The 23,547-nt window shown below is 45.2% G+C and overlaps 1 protein-coding gene across 3 annotated transcripts in view; it reads left to right on the top strand.

The window, feature by feature from the left end:
- Positions 1-1,217: 1,217 nt before the first annotated feature.
- The window catches only part of LOC139470723 (uncharacterized), a 56,790-nt gene continuing 34,460 nt past the window's right edge, over positions 1,218-23,547 (top strand). Inside the window, exon 1 of one of the 3 annotated variants that reach the window (XM_071252986.1) lies at positions 1,218-1,403. The gene's annotated coding sequence lies outside the window, so the exon portion shown is untranslated. The other 2 variants (XM_071252988.1, XM_071252987.1) reach the window with 2 other exon arrangements.

The raw sequence follows: 23,547 nt of genomic DNA, 5'->3' as shown, positions 1-23,547 counted from the left end.
AGCCATGACGTAATATATAATATCGTGTCATTGTTGACGTTATACATGAGTCATGACGTAATATATAACAGCTTGTCATTGTTGACGTTATACATGAACCACGACGTAATATATTACATCGTGTCATTGTTGACGTAATACGAGTCATGACGTGTGATATATAATATCGTGTAATTGTGGACGTAATACATGAGTCATGACGTAATATACAACAGCTTGTCATTGTTGACGTAATACACGAATCATGACGTAATGTATAACAGTGTTAATATTCAAAGAGGCCACATCTCCACTACAGCTGGTCATGAAGTGTTAATAATACAGGTAGTATGGCATTATTTATGTGATAGTGATTTAAAAAACTCGTCTCTGGTTCATAACTTTCTCCCACTCTATATCGGTAATATATACAACGATATACACTACGCCCCACCCCCCACACAGGCGCGTGCACGCCCACACACGCCCACATTCATAATAGTAATAATTTCGAAGCATATGACTTTGAATGGTATAAGACACCTGTGTAAATTTTATCGTGTTGTGCACGTGCGGTAAATAAACGCAGCGGTGCATGTCGGAGCCAGGCGATCATTGCACGTGTCACGGGTGCTTGAATCCATGCACTCTTACATATTGCATTCAAACCTGCCTGGTACCTGCGTAAAGACACGTGTTGCTAATAAATGTTTGACTGTTATATGTGACAGTTGTCTGTTTATGCAGTGTAAAATGCAGCGTGTGTGATAGTAGCTCTGAATTCGTATGTCTTTGGACATTTACAAATCAGGGTATATGTTCATGCAATAGAAGTTCCGTTTTATTGAAAACCATATTGCAGTAAAGAAGCTAGCAATGGAATTGGAAAATATCACAGCGTTACGTATTTATGATTTGATATTAGTAGTGTGAAATTTCAGTGAAAGCGTTATATTATATCAACAAAGAGTATATAAATATGAATCGTTTGCTGTGAATAATTAGGCTAATTTAGAATTAACAATCTGATCAGTCAGTTCTGTAACTATATACGATAGTAAAATCTAAATTCTGGTCTTACTCAAGAGAACAAGCACTTGGGAAACCACGTGCGATTTGTCCAGATCTGAACTGATACTGAGTCTTATCCAGGCCAAGTCTCCACCTGAACATGTAAACACACTACTGACCAAGAAAGTGGGTCACAGCCTCACTTTGATTGCTTGAGCTGAGCGATATCTTCTATCCATAGCCCTTGCGGTGTACGGTACCCACGGGAGTGTCTTCGGAGCATTCAAGTTTGATATGGGACTTATTTGTTTGTTGATGTTTTGCTCTTGACTCTGTGTAGAAGATTGGTTTACGGATGTGTAGCATTTGCGTGGGATAGTTATTACACAAGACCCAAGCGTTGAAAATTCAAGGTGCGTACAGGTGTGTGGTTTTGAAATTTCGGAGTGAATTTTCTATCGTAAATTATACCTGTTTATTTGTTTAGTTTTATAAACCTTACGTGAAATGTTATTTTGTAGAGAAAATGTGTACCGAGATCTTGATTTGTCATATATCACAATACCCATGCCTGTTATTATGAGTTAGGTATCAATATCATCTCTTGTCGCGTGTTTATCCTGTATCCTTTGAAGTATTCCGGGACTCGCACAGGTGCGACACAGGTAAGTCGGCTCTCACCTGACATTTGTACCACACACAGACAGATAGACAGGCAGGTGACAAGTAGTTAGTGTTAGATGTACAACAGGTAGATGGGATTGAAGAATACTAGGCTCAGACACAAATTCAAACTTTGTTATTTTAACTAATTTTTTTTTAATTGACCCATCTTGTCAACAGTACATGATGATTTTAATATACGACTTTCTAAATGTATGACAGTCTGCAATGTAAGAAGACAGAGAAAATAATTGTTCTCATTGATAAACATTTCTGTGCCCAGACAAAGAATTGCTGTAATCATGGAACACATAAACAAATAAACAAATAGAGGTACCCAGGTTGTTGTCAACATTGATTATTGATTGTTTAACTTCGGGAGCTAAGATCAATAGTCACAAGGCATGTTCAGGTAAATTATTAAACACTTTCAGAACAACTACTCAGAATTATTCAGCAAAGAAAACAAACCATTTTATTTTTTATAGATGTCTTGATGACAGAAACTGTCATGAGATTTACATCAAGAAAATCTTAAATGAAGTTTATATAGGTGTTCAGGACTTTTGATTTTAAATTAGATTTTAACATTTGCATGAGAGCATCACAGTGTCTTTATTGGTATAAATATGTACCGTAATGTGAGAAAATTAACAGTGTACATATTCAATGTTTCAATCAGTTTGAACTGATTGAACTGGTTGATTAATGATCTTCTATGATGTATGATGATTTCAATGTTTAATACTACCTAGATTTGATTTGACACAATTTCTTCAAATTCTGTTTTTTTGTTGTTGTAAGTGAACTCTTTGTTATATTTAACTAAAATTAAATACAAATGATAAAGTCAATATGGTATGTTTGACATCAGTGAAGTGATTATGTGAAACATTTATCAAATTTCAAAGTTTTGAAACCTTAGACTCATCATGTCCTAACAGGTCAGAAGTCAGTTGAAGGTGAAGGTTAGTCTTTAGAGCCATTAAGACTAGCACTAATTGTCCATGTCTCCTTCTGGCTCCTTGAGTGTTAGATTAACAGGTCAAGGTAACTTCTTGCTTGAACAAGAATACAAATACAACACTCCAGGCAATATTTGTGTTTCATGCATCCAGTCCACTCCACGTATTAGTTAGCAAACCATTACCAACGTGGTCTTAACCATACGAGGGCAGTGCACATCTGAACATGGAGTTGCTGTGTTTACAAAGATTACTGCATTTACAGGATTTGTGAAATTGCAGTGAAATCTACATGATCTAGACTCAGTAATCTAGCCACACCTGAGATAATGAGAACTGCAGGTGTTAACTGCATCATCTTAGATGGGTTGAGGTGAAATGTGGATTAACGTCACGTTCAGGATTATTGCACTTACATGTATATAGTGATGTACATGTGTGTGTGTGTGTGGCTGCTTGTACTTGTCCAGACTACTGGAAATCCTGTTTTGTAGCACTAGCCCACTGACATACCATGCTGCAGTTTAACATGGAGACCCCACTCTGACACAGTGTACTGACTTCGAGCCGACCAGTCCTTGTTTTAGCCCACTGAGATACCATGCTGCAGTTTAACATGGATACCCCACTCTGACACAGTGTACTGACTTCGAGCCGACCAGTCCTTGTTTTAGCCCACTGAGATACCATGCTGCAGTTTGACATGGAGACCCCACTCTGACACAGTGTACTGACTTCGAGCTGACCAGTCCTTGTTTTAGCCTACTGAGATACCATACTGCAGTTTAACATGGAGACCCCACTCTGACACAGTGTACTGACTTCGAGCCGACCAGTCCTTGTTTTAGCCCACTGAGATACCATGCTGCAGTTTAACATGGTTACCCCACTCTGACACAGTGTACTGACTCCGAGCCGACCAGTCCTTGTTTTAGCCCACTGAGATACCATGCTGCAGTTTAACATGGAGACCCCACTCTGACACAGTGTACTGACTCCGAGCCGACCAGTCCTTGTTTTAGCCCACTGAGATACCATGCTGCAGTTTAACATGGAGACCCCACTCTGACACACTGTACTGACTCCGAGCCGACCAGTCCTTGTTTTAGCCCACTGACATACCATGCTGCAGTTTAACATGGAAACCCCACTCTGACACAGTGTACTGACTCCGAGCCGACCAGTCCTTACTTTATCCCCCTAAATGATAAGCGCCAGACAGGGTAACAAGTACCATCCTGTGATGTCTTTTGGTATGATGCAGCCAGGGATCGTATCCCCAACCCTCTGGTCTCCAGGATATACTATATCTGATAGACCATGGAGGCGGCCTTATTATATCATAGGAAGGTTGAGACTGACAATCATACATTGCTGCCTTTTGTAATAAAAATGAATTTAATACACAAACAGTTAAACAGTTTGGCATGAGTGCATATTTCTGTTTTAAAGTAGAATTATTTATCTAATGGTGAATAATTTCATTAAATTCATTTCATTACTTGCATCAAATTACTGCACAGCCTTCATGTAAATTCTAGCCATGAGTAAAGGTCACTCAGGTCCAACAACTCTCTCTCTCTCAACATCCAGGCCTACACAAGTGAAGTCACTCAAGTTGAAATTAGAAACAGTATTGTAGGCCATTATGTTGAAGCTTTGAATTCCATTTGTTTAGTCCAACCCATACTGCAACTGCTGGTATTGTGTTTCTGCTGTGCTGAACTCTGCTGTCTCGGTCAACAGTGCAGAAACACATATGGATATGAGAAGCACATATGGATATGAAATGGGAGGATTTCCGTGCATCTGGAAATGAAGAGCAGGAGTGACTTTATTTTCTGATTGTTTTCTTCATGTAGTGAAAGTATAACCAGCACAGATGAAAATATGTTCAAAGTGAAGAGAAATAATACAATCTGACATAGTTGTATCACCTACCGTATATGCCAGCAGTGCTGAACACTGTAAGACAGGGTATTATAACAGTTATATTATTTTTCAGGGTGATATCATTTGCAGAAGTCTGAGGTCTGCAGGTCTGCCATGAACTGCCAGATGAAGGTGGCAGTTGACCAGGCCCGGGGCTTCTGCTAATGACAATGCCCTGAAACATACTGTTACCATAGTTATAGATCAAATGGATAAGAGTTGAAGCTTATCCCCAAACAACAAACGGCAGCATAAGTTTTGTGGCTGCATTGAAAACTTCACAACAGAGGCCTTTGATTTCCAAAATAATGTCATAGAACAATAATGGATGATGTCACAAACAAGACACATGCTTATTTTGACGTCACATTACAATACAATAGATAGCACCCAGTTGTTAGGGAAATGTGGGCTGCTATCAAGTTACAGTGACCCAAATACTTCTGATAGCATGCTGTCATTTTTATGATATTTCTGTCCATTTTAGTTATGACAGAAGTTATACTTAGATAGTTTAATGCTTGCAACATTTAATGTTTTCCACAGTATGTAACACACTTGGTTGGATATTTGACTACAAGTCACTGATGGACCGTGGTTGTCTTCACTGTATCTTATATCAATGAGGTTGAGTCATTGGAGTCTCTATTCATTAGGATTACTTTTAGAATGTTTAGAATATAGAAATCTGGTTTAATCTTCACTTTAACACTATTTTGAATCTTTCTAGTTTTAGGTCTAGTTCTAGTACAAGTCTGGAGTTGATTAGAAAACAGTCTGTAATATTTTATGTATCTATGTACAATAAAATCTCCATTATAAACACTGTGGCAGTAGGTTGTGAGACATTATCCCTTGACAGTCGACCGAGGTTTATTGCCCATCTGTCTCGGGGGAACTGCATACTGCCATTGAAGGCAACTGGTCAAAATCTCTGCATAGATGAATGTGGCAACTGTAGATAGTGTAAGTGGTCATGTGGTGGCTGGGGACCTACATACACAGATAAGCAGTAAAATATACCACCCACCAGGAGTAGGGAGAGATGTTAGTCTTGGTACGACCCATGTTGAGTAGATGATGTGTTAATCCTTGGTAGCACCCACCTGGAGATGGTTAGTCCTTGGTAGCTCCCACCTGGAAATGGTTAGTCCTTGGTAGCTCCCACCTGGAGATGGTTAGTCCTTGGTAGCACCCACCTGGAGATGGTTAGTCCTTGGTAGCACCCACCTGGAGATGGTTAGTCCTTGGTAGCTCCCACCTGGAGATGGTTAGTCCTTGGTAGCTCCCACCTGGAGATGGTTAGTCCTTGGTAGCACCCACCTGGAGATGGTTAGTCCTTGGTAGCACCCACCTGGAGATGGTTAGTCCTTGGTAGCACCCACCTGGAGATGGTTAGTCCTTGGTAGCACCCACCTGGAGATGGTTAGTCCTTGGTAGCACCCACCTGGAGATAGTTAGTCCTTGGTAGCACCCACATGGAGATGGTTAGTCCTTGGTAGCTCCCACTTGGAGATGGTTAGTCCTTGGTAGCACCCACCTGGAGATGGTTAGTCCTTGGTAGCACCCACCTGGAGATGGTTAGTCCTTGGTAGCTCCCACCTGGAGATGGTTAGTCCTTGGTAGCTCCCACTTGGAGATGGTTAATCCTTGGTAGCACCCACCTGGAGATGGTTAGTCCTTGGTAGCACCCACCTGGAGATGGTTAGTCCTTGGTAGCACCCACCTGGAGATATTAGTCCTTGGTAGCACCCACCTGGAGGAGGGAGAGATGTTAGTCTTGGTAGCTACCACCTGGAGGAGGGAGAGATGTTAGTCTTGGTAGCTACCACCTGGAGGAGGGAGAGATGTTAGTCTTGGTAGCACCCACCTGGAGATGGTTAGTCCTTGGTAGCACCCACCTGGAGATGGTTAATCCTTGGTAGCACCCACCTGGAGGAGGGAGAGATGTTAGTCGTGGTAGCACCCACCTGGAGGAGGGAGAGATGTTAGTCTTGGTAGCTACCACCTGGAGGAGGGAGAGATGTTAGTCTTGGTAGCACCCACCTGGAGATGGTTAGTCCTTGGTAGCACCCACCTGGAGATGGTTAGTCCTTGGTAGCTCCCACCTGGAGATGGTTAGTCCTTGGTAGCTCCCACTTGGAGATGGTTAATCCTTGGTAGCACCCACCTGGAGATGGTTAGTCCTTGGTAGCACCCACCTGGAGATGGTTAGTCCTTGGTAGCACCCACCTGGAGATATTAGTCCTTGGTAGCACCCACCTGGAGGAGGGAGAGATGTTAGTCTTGGTAGCTACCACCTGGAGGAGGGAGAGATGTTAGTCTTGGTAGCTACCACCTGGAGGAGGGAGAGATGTTAGTCTTGGTAGCACCCACCTGGAGATGGTTAGTCCTTGGTAGCACCCACCTGGAGATGGTTAATCCTTGGTAGCACCCACCTGGAGGAGGGAGAGATGTTAGTCTTGGTAGCACCCACCTGGAGGAGGGAGAGATGTTAGTCTTGGTAGCTACCACCTGGAGGAGGGAGAGATGTTAGTCTTGGTAGCACCCACCTGGAGATGGTTAGTCCTTGGTAGCACCCACCTGGAGATGGTTAGTCCTTGGTAGCACCCACCTGGAGATGTCTAGTCCTTGGTAGCTACCACCTGGAGGAGGGAGAGATGTTAGTCTTGGTAGCACCCACCTGGAGGAGGGAGAGATGTTAGTCCTTGGTAGCACCCACCTGGAGGAGGGAGAGATGTTAGTCTTGGTAGCTACCACCTGGAGGAGGGAGAGATGTTAGTCTTGGTAGCTACCACCTGGAGGAGGGAGAGATGTTAGTCTTGGTAGCACCCACCTGGAGGAGGGAGAGATGTTAGTCTTGGTAGCTATCACCTGGAGGAGGGAGAGATGTTAGTCTTGGTAGCTACCACCTGGAGGAGGGAGAGATGTTAGTCTTGGTAGCACCCACCTGGAGGAGGGAGAGATGTTAGTCTTGGTAGCACCCACCTGGAGGAGGGAGAGATGTTAGTCTTGGTAGCTACCACCTGGAGGAGGGAGAGATGTTAGTCTTGGTAGCTACCACCTGGAGGAGGGAGAGATGTTAGTCTTGGTAGCTACCACCTGGAGGAGGGAGAGATGTTAATCTTGGTAGCTACCACCTGGAGGAGGGAGAGATGTTAGTCTTGGTAGCTACCACCTGGAGGAGGGAGAGATGTTAGTCTTGGTAGCACCCACCTGGAGGAGGGAGAGATGTTAATCTTGGTAGCACCCACCTGGAGGAGGGATAGATGTTAGTCTTGGTAGCTACCACCTGGAGGAGGGAGAGATGTTAGTCTTGGTAGCACCCACCTGGAGGAGGGAGAGATGTTAGTCTTGGTAGCACCCACCTGGAGGAGGGAGAGATGTTAGTCTTGGTAGCTACCACCTGGAGGAGGGAGAGATGTTAGTCTTGGTAGCACCCACCTGGAGATGTTAGTCTTGGTAGCACCCACCTGGAGATGTTAGTCTTGGTAGCTACCACCTGGATATGTTTGTCTTGGTACCACCCACCTGGAATGGGGAAGGGGACTTTGCCTTTCGTACTGATCAGTGATACTATGTAGCCTACATGGAGTGAGAATTTGTCGGTATTTGGTTTCTTTGAATTTTTTTTATATAGATGAAATAGATATGCTAAATGTTCTATTTTTGCTTTCGGAATAAACAGTTTAAAACTTAAAGCATGTTGAAGGGTTGGACATCTTTGGTGAAATGGAGAAATTGGTAAGTTATTGATATTTCAAAAGATGAACAGTAATATGATCAAACATTCCTTTGGCTATAAATTAGTGATCATTGTTTTCAAATTCTGATTCCATTGAAAGTGGCTTCAGATCTCTACACAAGCAGAATGTATGGTTATTTGTTGTGGAAGGTTTTTCTCACCTAAGATCCATATGGTCCTTCAAGCTACCATTACTGTGATGGTGCCACGAGCAGTCTCCGCAACAAGCTAATGATAGACAGTGTGAAGTTATCTTTGCATCTGAAGGTAATTTCTGTGTTATATGAGACAGGTGAAGTGATGCTGTTTCAGGTATTCCAGGTGGCTGAAGCTGCTGGGTAAAGTGGTCTGGGTGTTGTTTGCAATGTCACCGTCTGTAGTCTTCAGGACTAAGCTGCAGTGCACCCGACAGATTTACCATCTTCACATTTGGTTGAAAGAACCTAATGGCTTGACCTTTGCCATCTTCCTTCATTTTCCGGAATGTGAGGAGCTCTTCTGTGCATGTAAGAACCCCAGAGACCTGCAGGCAATTACATGTTCCCTTCAACCACACTGACACCAGCCCAACACAGCCATGTTGCCAGATGGTTGAAAATTGGTCTATTTGTTGCCTATTAACACTTAATAACAGCTCACCTGGCTAGGGACATGAATGATCAAGTGTAGATAATTATGGAGCTTGGAAGCTCATCAGTGTTATGAGTCAGAAAAAGTGTATTTATTTGCACCATATAAGAAGTGGAGTGTGACCACTGTAATGTGGCAGTGATTCATGTCTGGAGACTGACTGTAATACGTGCCAGTGAACCAGTGCCTGACACAGCAACTTTCAGTAAATCATCTCATGGAAAAGGGATCATAGTTCCAGTTGACTTAAGCATGTTGAGAGTAAACAAAACATTCCTGTTGATGATGATGATCGATAGTTGTGTACTGTTTTATAGCATGTATAGCTGGGAGTAGGATTCATTAATATGTTTAGCTGGATGCATCAAGTCTCAGTGCTTTTGTTTTGTTTAGCTATAATCATGATAATAATGATTTTCTCATGTGTTCTATGTTGAAAGGGAATTCTAGGTTTTGTCTTGGAGGAAGTAATTAGAAGATAGTTATATTTATTTTGTGACTGTTAATATATTAAAACAGTTACTCTCAGCTGAAATCTGACTTCACACCATTGCAGTAGATGGATTTCTTCTAAAAATAGCTGTGAAAAGGGAAAACATTAAAAAAAAGTGATGTGTTGGTCATTGTTGCTGATCTGTCAAGATTATCTCAGACCTATCATTCATGAAGTAAACCGTCTCCCATTTCAAGAGCTATGTACACACGTAATGAAAACAGCAACCCTTTGAAGCAGGAGCACTGATACCCTTCAGGTGTGCCTTGTGAATGTCTCCATTTCACCCAACCACACCAGCTGTAGTAGTCTTCCTGTACTTCCAGAAGGCTATGTCTATTGTTTGAAAATGTTTTGGTGAGATGTGACTAGGCAGTTCATTTCTAGAGATTTTTCATCAATTGGGGTACATTTGACTTCAACCTTGTCCGAAATAGACAGACCCTTTGTATGTGGACAAGCACCGCAGGCTTAGCTAAATTTGATATAAGAATGTATTTGATAAAGCTCCTTCCAGCTGGGGATCAATGTCCTATATATGGCTATATCCTTAGTGTTGTCAGTCCATTTTGGAGATAGTTGTATTACCTCCACATACATAGATGCCATGTACAAAAAACTGTGGCAGGCGATATGTTTTGTTGAGGATCTCTCAACCTTGTTATTGGTCTTTGATTCTCATAATATGTGTGAAAATTTCAACAGACTTCTTTTTTATGATATTGATGATTTTTTTAACTTAGAGAAGAAGCTAAATATTGCTGTATCTAAAGGTTTTTTGAATATTTGTGATGATAGCCTGACACACATGCTCACACCCAAGACACATACTAACCCCCGACACACATGCTCACACCCAACACACACGCTCACCCCCAACACACACACGCTCACCCCCAACACACATGCTCACCCCCAACACACATACTCACCCCCAACACACATACTCACCCCCGACACACATGCTCACCCCCAATACACATACTCACCCCAACACACACGCTCACCCCCAACACACACGCTCACCCCCAACACACACGCTCACCCCCAACACACATGCTCATCCCCAACACACATGCTCACCCCCAACACACATACTCACCACCAACACACATACTCACCCTAACACACATACTCACCCCTAACACACATACTCACCCCCAACACACATGCTCACCCCAACACACATACTCACCCCCAACACATACGCTCACCCCCGACACACATGCTCATCCCCAACACACACCCACCTCTCACCCTCACCCCAACACACACTTGGGCAAACACCATTTAACCTCTACCAACCGCCCACCACACTCCACCCATAACCATTGACCCAATGCCTTCAACCCTCACTCCTCACCCATACTCCCACCCACCATCACTCAACACCCCACATCGCCCCAACTGATACCTCCACCTCCCCTCTTTAAACCCTGTGCCCCATCCTATACCTCCACATCCTGTGCCCCCACCCTATACCTCCACATCTGTGCCCCACCCTATACCTCCACATCCTGTGCCCCACCCTATACCTCCACATCCTGTGCCCCCACCCTATACCTCCACATCCTGTGCCCCACCCCATACCTCCACGTCCTGTGCCCCCACCCTATACCTCCACATCCTGTGCACCACCCTTACCTCCACATCCTGTGCCCCACCACATACCTCCACGTCCTGTGCCCCCACCCTATACCTCCACATCTGTGCCCCACCCTATACCTTCACATCCTGTGCCCCTCCACATCCTGTGCACCACCCTTACCTCCACATCATGTGCCCCACCCTATACCTCCACATCCTGTGCCCCACCCTATACCTCCACATCCCGTGCCCCCACCCTATACCTTCACATCCTGTGCCCCACCCCATACCTCCACATCCTGTGCACCACCCTTACCTCCACATCCTGTGCCCCACCCTATACCTCCACATCCTGTGCCCCCCCCTATACCTCCACATCCTGTGTCTACCCTATACCTCCACATCCTGTGCCCCCCCCCATACCTCCACATCTGTGCCCCACCCTTTACCTCCACATCCTGTGCCCCACCCCATACCTCCACATCCTGTGCACCACCCTTACCTCCACATCATGTGCCCCACCCTATACCTCCACATCTGTGCCCCACCCTATACCTCCACATCCCGTGCCCCCACCCCATACCTCCACATCCTGTGCCCCACCCTTACCTCCACATCCTGTGCCCCACCCTATACCTCCACATCCTGTGCCCCACCCTTACCTCCACATCATGTGCCCCACCCTATACCTCCACATCCTGTGTCTACCCTATACCTCCACATCCTGTGCCCCCCCCCCCCCATACCTCCACATCTGTGCCCCACCCTTTACCTCCACATCCTGTGCCCCACCCCATACCTCCACATCCTGTGCACCACCCTATACCTCCACATCCCGTGCCCCCACCCTATACCTCCACATCTGTGCCCCACCCCATACCTCCACATCCTGTGCACCACCCTTACCTCCACATCCTGTGCCCCCACCCTATACCTCCACATCCTGTGTCTACCCTATACCTCCACATCCCGTGCCCCCACCCTATACCTCCACATCTGTGCCCCACCCTATACCTCCACATCCTGTGCCCCACCCCATACCTTCACATCCTGTGCCCCTCCACATCCTGTGTCTACCCTATACCTCCACATCCTGTGCCCCACCCTATACCTCCACATCCCGTGCCCCCACCCTATACCTCCACATCTGTGCCCCACCCTATACCTCCACATCTGTGCCCCACCCTATACCTCCACATCCCGTGCCCCCACCCTATACCTCCACATCTGTGCCCCACCCTATACCTCCACATCCCGTGCCCCCACCCTATACCTCCACATCCTGTGCCCCCACCCTATACCTCCACATCCTGTGCCCCCACCCTATACCTCCACATCCCGTGCCCCCCCGCCCATACCTCCACATCCTGTGCCCCCACCCTATACCTCCACATCTGTGCCCCACCCTATACCTCCACATCCTGTGCCCCCACCCCATACCTCCACATCCCGTGCCCCCACCCTATACCTCCACATCCCGTGCCCCACCCTATACCTCCACATCCTGTGTCTACCCTATACCTCCACATCCTGTGTCTACCCTATACCTTCACATCCTGTGCCCCACCCTATACCTTCACATCCTGTGTCTACCCTATACCTTCACATCCTGTGCACCACCCTATACCTTCACATCCTGTGCCCCACCCTATACCTCCACATCCTGTGTCTACCCTATACCTCCAAATCCTGTGTCTACCCTATACCTCCACATCCTGTGTCTACCCTATACCTTCACATCCTGTGCACCACCCTATACCTTCACATCCTGTGCACCACCCTTACCTCCACATCCTGTGTCTACCCTATACCTCCAAATCCTGTGTCTACCCTATACCTTCACATCCTGTGCACCACCCTATACCTTCACATCCTGTGCCCCCACCCTATACCTTCACATCCTGTGTCTACCCTATACCTTCACATCCTGTGCCCCACCCTATACCTCCACATCCTGTGTCTACCCTATACCTTCACATCCTGTGCCCCACCCTATACCTCCACATCCTGTGTCTACCCTATACCTTCACATCCTGTGCACCACCCTATACCTTCACATCCTGTGCCCCACCCTATACCTTCACATCCTGTGCCCCACCCTATACCTTCACATCCTGTGCCCCACCCTATACCTTCACATCCTGTGCCCCACCCTATACCTCCACATCCTGTGTCTACCCTATACCTTCACATCCTGTGCACCACCCTATACCTTCACATCCTGTGCCCCACCCTATACCTTCACATCCTGTGTCTACCCTATACCTCCAAATCCTGTGTCTACCCTATACCTTCACATCCTGTGCACCACCCTATACCTTCACATCCTGTGCCCCACCCTATACCTTCACATCCTGTGCCCCACCCTATACCTTCACATCCTGTGCCCCACCCTATACCTCCACATCCTGTGTCTACCCTATACCTTCACATCCTGTGCACCACCCTATACCTTCACATCCTGTGCCCCACCCTATACCTTCACATCCTGTGCCCCACCCTATACCTCCACATCCTGTGTCTACCCTATACCTTCACATCCTGTGCACCACCCTATACCTTCACATCCTGTGCCCCACCCTATACCTTCACATCCTGTGCCCCACCCTATACCTTCACATCCTGTGCCCCACCCTATACCTCCACATCCTGTGTCTACCCTATACCTTCACATCCTGTGCACCACCCTATACCTTCACATCCTGTGCCCCACCCTATACCTTCACATCCTGTGCCCCACCCTATACCTCCACATCCTGTGTCTACCCTATACCTTCACATCCTGTGCACCACCCTATACCTTCACATCCTGTGCCCCACCCTATACCTCCACATCCTGTGCCCCACCCTATACCTCCACATCCTGTGCCCCACCCCATACCTCGACATCCTGTGCCCCCACCCTATACCTCCACATCCTGTGCCCCACCCATACCTTCACATCCTGTGCCCCTCCACATCCTGTGCACCACCCTTACCTCCACATCATGTGCCCCACCCTATACCTCCACATCCTGTGCCCCACCCTATACCTCCACATCCCGTGCCCCCACCCTATACCTCCACATCCTGTGCCCCCACCCTATACCTCCACATCCTGTGCCCCCACCCTATACCTCCACATCCCGTGCCCCCCCCCCCCATACCTCCACATCCTGTGCCCCCACCCTATACCTTCACATCCCGTGCCCCCACCCTTTACCTCCACATCCTGTGTCTACCCTATACCTCCACATCCTGTGCCCCACCCTATACCTCCACATCCTGTGCCCCACCCCATACCTTCACATCCTGTGCCCCTCCACATCCTGTGCACCACCCTTACCTCCACATCATGTGCCCCACCCTATACCTCCACATCCTGTGCCCCACCCTATACCTCCACATCCTGTGCCCCACCCCATACCTTCACATCCTGTGCCCCTCCACATCCTGTGCACCACCCTTACCTCCACATCATGTGCCCCACCCTATACCTCCACATCCCGTGCCCCCACCCTATACCTCCACATCCCGTGCCCCCACCCTATACCTCCACATCCCGTGCCCCCACCCTATACCTCCACATCCCGTGCCCCCACCCTATACCTTCACATCCTGTGCCCCACCCTATACCTTCACATCCTGTGCCCCACCCTATACCTTCACATCCTGTGTCTACCCTATACCTTCACATCCTGTGCCCCACCCTATACCTCCACATCCCGTGCCCCCACCCTTTACCTCCACATCCTGTGCCCCACCCTATACCTTCACATCCTGTGCCCCACCCTATACCTTCACATCCTGTGCACCACCCTATACCTTCACATCCTGTGTCTACCCTATACCTCCACATCCCGTGCCCCCACCCTATACCTCCACATCCCGTGCCCCCACCCTTTACCTCCACATCCTGTGTCTACCCTATACCTCCACATCCCGTGCCCCCCCCCCCCCCCCATACCTCCACATCCCGTGCCCCCACCCTATACCTCCACATCCCGTGCCCCCACCCTATACCTCCACATCCCGTGCCCCACCCTATACCTCCACATCCTGTGTCTACCCTATACCTCCACATCCCGTGCCCCCACCCTATACCTCCACATCCCGTGCCCCACCCTATACCTCCACATCCTGTGTCTACCCTATACCTCCACATCCTGTGTCTACCCTATACCTTCACATCCTGTGCCCCACCCTATACCTTCACATCCTGTGTCTACCCTATACCTTCACATCCTGTGCACCACCCTATACCTTCACATCCTGTGCCCCACCCTATACCTCCACATCCTGTGTCTACCCTATACCTCCAAATCCTGTGTCTACCCTATACCTCCACATCCTGTGTCTACCCTATACCTTCACATCCTGTGCACCACCCTATACCTTCACATCCTGTGCACCACCCTTACCTCCACATCCTGTGTCTACCCTATACCTCCAAATCCTGTGTCTACCCTATACCTTCACATCCTGTGCACCACCCTATACCTTCACATCCTGTGCCCCCACCCTATACCTTCACATCCTGTGTCTACCCTATACCTTCACATCCTGTGCCCCACCCTATACCTCCACATCCTGTGTCTACCCTATACCTTCACATCCTGTGCCCCACCCTATACCTCCACATCCTGTGTCTACCCTATACCTTCACATCCTGTGCACCACCCTATACCTTCACATCCTGTGCCCCACCCTATACCTTCACATCCTGTGCCCCACCCTATACCTCCACATCCTGTGTCTACCCTATACCTCCAAATCCTGTGTCTACCCTATACCTCCACATCCTGTGTCTACCCTATACCTTCACATCCTGTGCACCACCCTATACCTTCACATCCTGTGCACCACCCTTACCTCCACATCCTGTGTCTACCCTATACCTCCAAATCCTGTGTCTACCCTATACCTTCACATCCTGTGCACCACCCTATACCTTCACATCCTGTGCCCCCACCCTATACCTCCACATCCTGTGTCTACCCTATACCTTCACATCCTGTGCACCACCCTATACCTTCACATCCTGTGCCCCACCCTATACCTCCACATCCTGTGCCCCACCCTATACCTCCACATCCTGTGCCCCACCCTATACCTTCACATCCTGTGCCCCACCCTATACCTTCACATCCTGTGCCCCACCCTATACCTTCACATCCTGTGCCCTACCCCATACCTCCACATCCTGTGTCTACCCTATACCTTCACATCCTGTGCACCACCCTATACCTTCACATCCTGTGTCTACCCTATACCTTCACATCCTGTGCACCACCCTATACCTTCACATCCTGTGCCCCACCCTATACCTTCACATCCTGTGCACCACCCCATACCTCCACATCCTGTGCACCACCCTTACCTCCACATCATGTGCCCCACCCTATACCTCCACATCCTGTGCCCCACCCTATACCTCCACATCCTGTGTCTACCCTATACCTCCACATCCTGTGCCCCCCCCCCCCCATACCTCCACATCTGTGCCCCACCCTTTACCTCCACATCCTGTGCCCCACCCTATACCTCCACATCCTGTGTCTACCCTATACCTCCAAATCCCGTGCCCCCACCCTATACCTCCACATCTGTGCCCCACCCTATACCTCCTCATCCTGTGCCCCACCCCATACCTTCACATCCTGTGCCCCTCCACATCCTGTGCACCACCCTTACCTCCACATCATGTGCCCCACCCTTACCTCCACATCCTGTGCCCCACCCTATACCTCCACATCATGTGCCCCACCCTATACCTCCACATCCCGTGCCCCACCCTATACCTCCACATCATGTGCCCCACCCTATACCTCCACATCCTGTGCCCCACCCTATACCTCCACATCATGTGCCCCACCCTTACCTCCACATCCTGTGCCCCACCCTATACCTCCACATCCTGTGCCCCACCCTATACCTCCACATCCCATGCCCCCACCCTATACCTCCACATCCCGTGCCCCCACCCTATACCTCCACATCTGTGCCCCACCCTATACCTTCACATCCTGTGCCCCTCCACATCCTGTGTCTACCCTATACCTCCACATCCTGTGCCCCACCCTATACCTCCACATCTGTGCCCCACCCTATACCTCCACATCCTGTGCCCCACCCCATACCTCCACGTCCTGTGCCCCACCATATACATCCACATCCTTTACCGTTTATAAGAATATATGATTAAAGGAAAGATATGTTTTCCATTAGCCTTGACTAAATGTAGTGAAAAACATTATGAGTGATTCATCCTTTGGATGTAGATATCGGACTCGTGAAATAGGATTACCTTCTGAAATCAGTGAATGCGGTATGTGATGCACATTAAGACAGATTGGATGGAAATCCTTGCAATTAACTTTCAGGCCTAATTTTAATCAGGGAAGTGTGAAAATGCCAAGCAGCAAATAAAAACATCCTCATTTCCAAGTAAACACTAGTCACAAAACTCCTCTCCCAATGACTCACACATGTTGTAAACCCGCTTGTATCACACCAGGCTGCCAGGATCCACCTGCCAGGTGGTCTTCAGATCACTTAGACCCGATCTGTCGGCATCACATCAACAGATCCGTGTGGGATATATCAGTCAGTTTTAGATTGACGGATTCAAGCAGTCCAACACATTATCTCAGAACATTAGGTGTTGGCTGTAGCTTGGTGAGGTTACAGTACTCCCACAGGGTAGGGGTTGTGGACACGTTACATTATCTCAGAACATTAGGTGTTGGCTGTAGCTTGGTGAGGTTACAGTACTCCCACAGGGTAGGGGTTGTGGACACATTACATTATCTCAGAACATTAGGTGTTGGCTGTAGCTTGGTGAGGTTACAGTACTCCCACGGGGTAGGGGTTGTGGACACATTCAGTTGTAATTGCTTGTACACAGTGTGTGACTTCTACAGTAGAACTGAGCACGAATAAAGTGTTAAAAAGCAGCATTTGTATGTGCTGATGATGTAAGTATTATGTATGTATCTGAACTGTGTTAACATGTCCCTGAATTGTAGGAATAAAGAATAGACTTCATTATGACAGACATTTATGTGGGGGTCTCAGCAATGCTGGGAGGGGAATCTATTGCTCCAGGTCTACAAAATGTTATAATAATTCCCAGTTTTTAAATATAATTAAACATTAAATTATTCCCCATATAAGGTTATAATTTATAATCATCTTTTACGTTTACGAATTTCACAGGACCAATGACAATAACAGGACCAATTAAGAGAAAAAGTCTTTAAAAAATTCTACTTAATGATCAAAACGCTAAATACGTCTGAGTTCAAGAAATTGGGGCTGTAAAAACAATTCCAAGATAACAAGTGTTTTTCCCATTTGCCTGACACCTCCGAGATTTACCCTTCAAAGATACTCCTATTATTGCCAGACTGACTTGCATGTGCATTCTACATCCAGCCTAGGTAGGATTAAGACAGGTGGAGCTCATAGTGCTGTTAATAATCACTGATTCCGTTAAACACAGTGCATTTGAAAAAAAATTATCCATGATAAAATAGAGAAATAATATTCCTAACTTTGGTTCCATGGCTCTACAATAGCCAGCATGCTGTGCACAAGCACTACAACAATGTTTGGAGCGCTGTATCAGAAACTTGTGATAACCTTTCGCCTTGTGCTTGTCTGAAAACAAAACACTACTGAGGTCCCTGATTCTCTGTGGAGTACTTGGCGCCTCAAGTGAGTTCAGTAAGGCAGTATCTACCGACTGAGTTACTCTTCCATCAGGCTCCCCCCTAGGGCCCCAGCTGGAGAGGCTGCCCTTGTTAGTCTTCTCAGTGAGAGGACCCAACTGGGGAAGTTATTGTTTGGAATACCAAGCCTTACCAGTCACTACTTTAGGTAGGTGCTTAGTACTTTCTGTGGGTTCGCTGGAGGACATCTTCAGGCTTATCTCAGTTTTTAAAATTAATTTAATACTGGTATCTGTATATATAGTGCTTGATATACTGGTATATGTATATATATAGTGCTTGGTATACTGGTATGTGTATATATAGTGCTTGATATACTGGTATGTGTATATATAGTGCTTGATATACTGGTATGTGTATATATAGTGCTTGATATACTGGTATATGTATATATATAGTGCTTTGTATACTGGTATGTGTATATATAGTGCTTGATATACTGGTATGTGTATATATAGTGCTTGATATACTGGTATGTGTATATATAGTGCTTGATATACTGGTATATGTATATATATAGTGCTTGGTATACTGGTATGTGTATATATAGTGCTTGATATACTGGTATGTGTATATATAGTGCTTGATATACTGGTATGTGTATATATAGTGCTTGATATACTGGTATATGTGTATATATAGTGCTTGATATACTGGTATGTGTATATATAGTGCTTGATATACTGGTATGTGTATATATAGTGCTTGATATACTGGTATATGTGTATATATAGTGCTTGATATACTGGTATATATGTATATATAGTGCTTGATATACTGGTATGTGTATATATAGTGCTTGATATACTGGTATATGTGTATATATAGTGCTTGGTATACTGGTATGTGTATATATAGTGCTTGATATACTGGTATATGTATATATATATATAGTGCTTGGTATACTGGTATGTGTATATATAGTGCTTGATATACTGGTATATGTGTATATATAGTGCTTGATATACTGGTATATGTGTATATATAGTGCTTGGTATACTGGTATGTGTATATATAGTGCTTGATATACTGGTATATGTGTATATATAGTGCTTGATATACTGGTATATGTATATTGCTGCTTGAAATACCAGTATATGCATATATAGTGCTAGATATACCAGTATATGTATATATATAGTGCTTGAAATGCTCTGATTAAATTTAGATGTTCAAACCATAAACTTATGATTGAATACGGACGTACACTTGGTATAAGTGCGAATGAAAGATTCTGTCCATTGTGTATCGTACCTTGTGTCCAAACTGAATACCATTTTTGTATGATATGCCCATTCTATACTGATATAAGAAGTCTATTACCGAAATACTATGTACAAAACTCAACTCTTTTTAAATTCCAACAACTACTGTCATCACAAAATGCCTACACTGTAAATGTCTTAGCGAAATATATTTTCCTGTCAATGAAAAAAAGATGTAAACAACTCAATATTAATTAATTGTCACTTTGATTGACCAGTGTATAATATTGTATGGTGCTCAATTGAATTGAAAAAAAATCAATGAAATATGTATTGTATAATGGGCCGATGGCCCCTTTACTGCAATAAACTCTCTCTCTATAAACTCTCTCATATACATATAGTGCTTGATATACTGGTATGTGTATATATAGTGCTTGATATACTGGTATGTGTATATTACTGCTTGATATACTGGTATGTGTGTATATATAGTGCTTGATATACTGGTATGTGTATATATAGTGCTTGAAATACCAGTATATGCATATATAGTGCTAGATATACCAGTGTATGTATATATAGTGCTTGATATATCGGTATATGTATATTACTGTTTGATATAGCAGTATATGCATATATAGTGCTTGATATTCCAGTAAATGTATATCAGTGCTTGGTATACCAGTATATGCATATAGCAGTGCTTGAAATACCAGTATGTGTATATAACAGTGCTTGATATACCAGTATATGGTGCTTGATATACCAGTATATGCATATATAGTGCTTGAAATACCACTATATGTATATCAGTGCTTCATATAGTGGTATGTGGTCCCTGTACAAACTGACAGACTTATTATTCGCCCATTTAGAGCAGTGTTCAGACATGTGGTTGCTTTCCATGGGTGCTGTTTGACAAAAGACTGGTGAACAAGGTGGGATATTTATGCTAGCATGCTGTTAATGGTTGGCACTGTCCAGGATGTTTGTTGCATGTGTTGGGGGAAGTCTGGCTTGTGAGGCTCATGGTTGAATGGTAACACTGACGGAGAACTGATGGGAGAGGAAGGACTTGCGTCTGCCCACATCCCACTGCCTTTGTATCCTTGTATTGAGGGGGGAATTATTTCTGTTTTAGTGGGAAAAAAATTTGGTTTGTTTTATTGAATTGTATTCCTACTATTGTGCCATGGTAGTGTGGTGATATTTGTGCTTGTATCAGTCCCAGACGATTCTGCAATCACGGAGAGATTTACAAAACTTGCTGCTGAATTATGGAAAATCTTGTAATTTGCCTTCTTTTGTCAATCTATGTTTTCATTTTGTTCAAGATTTTTTATCAGTTTTGGACACAAATGATGCCCAGACATTGAACATGTGAATAAAAAATACAAAATGCGAATCCTCCAATAAAACAAGATTTTAAGTAGATAATTATCACATTTAAATGTTCTTGTGCTATTATGTCTATATAAAGTTGACATGTTAAACCAAACCTGAAATGTCTAAATGCAAGGAATTTCAAAGAATCAAATTAGTATGTATTTTTTTTAGGGGGAAATGGTTATGTTTGTACTTCAGAATTTTGAAAATTTTTGGTAATATTACCACTGAATTTTTATAATTTGACTGTAGAATATATCTGAATTCGTCTGGGACAGTTGTATAGGTTTTTTTGCCATTGTAATGTGGTGATGTCAGTGCCAGAGTTACCCTGTTTCTTGCCTGATGTGCCAAGATGTCCAGCCAGCCATCAGTGTGCCGATGGCCGCCAGGGCAGTGCTCCAGTTACAGGCTGCTGGAGGAAGAAGGGAGAGCTAAGTGGGCTCATGTTTTCCCTGTGAACTATCAATATTACCCCGAATCTTGCCATTGGCTTATCACAATAAGACTTGAACCTGATGGTTTGCAGGTGACTGATTAAATGTTCATAGTAATTATTTCCCTAATGAGATCCCCTGTCCAGTGGCCCGCCATGATGCCCGACCATGAAGTAATGATGGAGTTAAAAACCAATATGACTCCCACATATGTGACGACAGTTTGTCACCGACCTGCCTATTCATCATAAATGGTGATGCTCCTGCTTTCCAGATACACCCCTAAACATGCTAAAACATATCTGAGATCGGAATCTAAACATCTTTTGACTCTTCCAGCAACCAAAACTATGAACTTTGGCCATCCGTCTTTCTCTTTCACCCATCCACAGATTTGAATAATCTCCCTCTAAAGTTGAAACAATCTCCAAGTTTTTCACTCGCCTGAAAACTCATCTGTTCCTGACTGCCTTTTCATTCCAGTACTGCAGTCTGAGGGATTGGTCATTTATCATGAGGTGGGCTGTATCATATTTTACTTCCCTCCCCCTCCCCCCAATACAGGTAACATATTTTCATGGCCTGTCCACCGCCCCTCCCTATAATAAATGATCAGCCCTTACATGATGATGTTCAAATACAATTTTTTATTTGAAAAAATAGAACTGTGTCAATTTTTCAGGGCCCCCTCATATGGTTGTGATCACTTTTGGTCTCCCTCCGCTCTTTTGCTGTTGTCCTCAAATCTCCCCAGCCCACCCACCCTGTAATAAACGACCAGTCCCTGAGTGGACTTAATCACTAAGTGGCATACGGTGCCACCTATGCCAGTCCTATGCTGTACCTACCTGTTGTAGCTTGGAGAGTAGGTCATAGCACGACCCTTTTGCATTACTAGAGTTATCGTGGTGAGATCGACCCACTCTCAAGGGTATCATGTTTATCGCAATGGGTTGTCTTACACAGATCGGGGTAACCGCAAATGATTCAACCCATGACACTAAATCTGCCAAATATTTGTGGTTTACCTGCTTGGAGTGTTGACAAGTGCAGTAAAACATTGACATATGCTGGAGTTGCTGTCTGTCAACACAGACTGCTGTAGATAGCTAGTCATTTTATTTGAACCGATGCAATAATTTACCAGTCAGAAATGAAAAGATGGTAAAAGTTCCAAATAATTCATCTTTCAACTACAAATGTTTTGTGTAATTGAAAATGAACACAAAAGTTTTTTATGTTAGTAAGCTACAGGAACTAAGGCATTTCACATAGCTGCATGAAAGTATGCACTTAGAAAAGTGTCCTGCAACTATTGCCATGATGCTGATCTCTTTACACTACCATGGTTCTTAATGATGATGACATAATGGCTTGAGCATGACTTCAAAGATGATTATAACAATATTTATGATTGAGATCGCATCCAATCTTCTTCAAAGTATTTGGTAGCAAAGCATAAACGACCAGTGATCAAGGCATACAGGCATCAAGAGCTGGACCTTTTGTACATCGGCCACCATTGTAAAGAACAATAACAAACACGACTAGTTTTCTTCACGTTTATTCAGCTGTGTTGTACACCATGGTAAGTTGTGTAACATGCCCTCTGGGGGAGATTAAGACAATCAGGGGAGATAATTCCTAGTCTGGCTGGACAGATATGAGTAATGGTGTTACTTAACCAACATCCAGGGGAAATACCAAGCTGGGATCATATCAGGTTTGGTGATATGTCAATTTGTTGTCAGGAGGATAGGATCTGTGTGGGCCCCTGGAGCAACAGTGCAGAGCAGTTT

Source organism: Haliotis cracherodii, unplaced genomic scaffold, assembly GCF_022045235.1.
Source record: "Haliotis cracherodii isolate W230 unplaced genomic scaffold, xgHalCrac1.p SCAF_21, whole genome shotgun sequence".
Taxonomy (NCBI): Eukaryota; Metazoa; Mollusca; class Gastropoda; order Lepetellida; family Haliotidae; genus Haliotis; species Haliotis cracherodii.
Note: the sequence above shows the minus strand (reverse complement) of the source record. Positions and strands in the feature narration are given on the sequence as shown.